Source organism: Heteronotia binoei, chromosome 14, assembly GCF_032191835.1.
Source record: "Heteronotia binoei isolate CCM8104 ecotype False Entrance Well chromosome 14, APGP_CSIRO_Hbin_v1, whole genome shotgun sequence".
Taxonomy (NCBI): Eukaryota; Metazoa; Chordata; class Lepidosauria; order Squamata; family Gekkonidae; genus Heteronotia; species Heteronotia binoei.
The window spans coordinates 18409152-18411758 of NC_083236.1; the positions used below are offsets into that span (position 1 = coordinate 18409152).

General features: G+C 41.9%; 1 non-coding gene across 1 annotated transcript; it reads left to right on the forward strand.

Annotated features, from left to right (window-relative positions):
- The first annotated feature begins 657 nt into the window (after window positions 1-657).
- On the forward strand, window positions 658-724 carry TRNAS-GCU (transfer RNA serine (anticodon GCU)). The gene has a single exon. It is a non-coding gene; the product is annotated as a tRNA-Ser (tRNA).
- Window positions 725-2607: the final 1883 nt, after the last annotated feature.

Sequence of the window (2607 nt, forward strand, 5' to 3'; positions counted from 1 at the left end):
GCCATTCTTGTGGTGATTAACATGCGGAATTCACTGCCACAGGAGGTGGTGGTGGCTACAGGCATAGCCAGCTTCAAGAGGGGGTTCGATAAAAATATGGGGCAGAGGTCCATCAGTGGCTATTAGCCACAGTGTGTATATATATATATATATAAATTACTGGCCACTGTGTGACACAGAGTGTTGGACTGGATGGGCCGTTGGCCTGATCCAACATGGCTTCTCTTATGTTCTTATGTTTACTGTCTGCCCTTCCTTTTGTCTCTCATTTTAGGCTCATCTTGTTGTTCTTGCACATGATGACCTCCTCTTTATAGGTTTGAACACCAGCGACTCTCGCTTCCCTGCCTTCATGGTGCCATGCACCTCAGGAGTATTCTCCATAGTGCACAGCAGTGCTTGCACTGGGCCAACACCACAAAGAAGGTGTCAGCGGAGCCCTCAGACATTCCAGCTAGCCTCCTAGAGCTTCATGTAGAGATCAGGCAGTGCCAGGTGCCCACTTTTAGGCTGACTCTCTCCCTTCATTGGCCAAGACTGAGTGGGGCTCCCATGCTATATCCCCACCCAGCATGCGCTTAGGTTTTAAGCTTGCTTCTACAGACTTGAGCCTCAACACTCGAGAAAAAAGGGATGGACTTAAACATGAGGAAGGACGGTGGCTCAGTGGTAGAGCATCTGCTTGCTAAGCAGAAGGTCCCAGGTTCAATCCCCGGCATCTCCAACTAAAAAGGGTCCAGGCAAGTAGGCATGAAAAACCTCAGCTTGGGACCCTGGAGAGCCGCTGCCAGTCTGAGTAGACAATACTGACTTTGATGGACCCAGGGTCTGATTCAGTAGAAGGCAGCTTCATATATTCATATGTTCATGTTCAACATTTGGAAACCCGCATCCCCCCACCCCCCAAAAAAATCTCTTTTATCACCACCATGAAACATTCTAGCTGCATCTGAAGAAGTGACTCACAAAAGCTCATCCCCTGCCACAAATTGTATTAGTCTTAAAGGTGCTAGTGAACTTTTGCTCTTTTCTCCTGCTACAAACAGTCTAGCGTGGCTATCCATCTTGATCTATCTCCAAGTGGAAAATAGGTTCATGGGAAATACAGAGGGAAAGAAAAGCAGACGGGATTGAAATAGTGGCCTTGAGGAGAGAATGGAAAAGTCGACTGTACTTTGTCTACTTGTAAGTTACATCAGGGATGTTTGCTTGCTTTCCCCCCGCAAAAGCAAGATGCCGTCTCAATCGGATGCAAACACAGATCTCTGCTGCTCTTAAATTCATTTCTCGATGCCGGTCAACACTGTTTCATCACTGCCTCAAAGTGTTAAGACCGGCATTTACTCATGTAGATATATCTACATATTTATTTATGTAGTCTGGCATTCATTCATAGTAAAAGCATAGGGAACTCACAAGGAAAACATCATGTATGAGGGCTGAAAGTAAGCACATCAGTCCAAAGACAAATTCCCAAAATAAACATTGTATAATTTCTTTAATTAACCCCTCTCAATATTTTGTCTTGTATGAAGTTATTGCAAATCAGCCTGTCGGGATGGTCCTGCCAATGTAATCCAGTGGGCATTTCAGATACCCACAGCAATTAAAACTTTCATAAAGTAGGAAGAGACAGATATTTGTCATCTCTGGAAGGTCTAATATAGAAAGCCACTAAGAAACAATTTTTTATAGTTATAGAGTTAATACATTCAATTTCAACATAACATTCTATCACAAGCCAGTGTGTGTAATCACAGGATCAACCTTTTTCTCTTACAACCCTCCAAAAAATTAAAGTCCATAACGCAGTCAATTCATGTCCAAAAACCTCGTCCAAAGGAGGGATCAGGAAATCTTTACAGTCTTCATACAGACGCCCCTTCTAGATTATTCAGTGGTTCACCCACTGATTCATTGTGATAAGCTGTGAACTTTGTGTCTTTATGAAACGTCATTGAAATTTGGTCTCATTTAACTGCCTGACAACTGAAGAAGAACAGAATTGAATTATCTAGAAGGGGCATCTGTATGAAGGCTGTAAAGATTTCCTGATCCCTCCTTTGGGCGAGAACAGCCATTGCCCAGATGATAGGCATGTGAGGCATGGGGTTATGGTTCTCATGGTGGGCACACTTCTAACGCACATGAGAACATTTGAGTGATAAGAAGAGTAGAGAAAAATAAGAAGATGATGATGATGAAGATAGATAGATAGATAGATAGATAGATAGATAGATAGATAGATAGATAGATAGATAGATAGATAGATAGATGGATGATAGATGATAGATAGATAGATAGATAGATGATAGATAGATAGATAGATAGATAGATAGATAGATAGATAGATAGATAGATGATAGATAGATGATAGATAGATAGATAGACAGACGATGATAGACAGACGATGATAGATAGACAGACAGATCGACGGACAGACAGACAGACAGACAGACAGACAGACAGACAGACAGACAGACAGACAGACAGACAGACAGATAGATAGATAGATAGATAGATAGATAGATAGATAGATAGATAGATAGATAGATAGATAGATAGACAGACGATGATAGACAGACGATGATAGATAGACAGACAGAT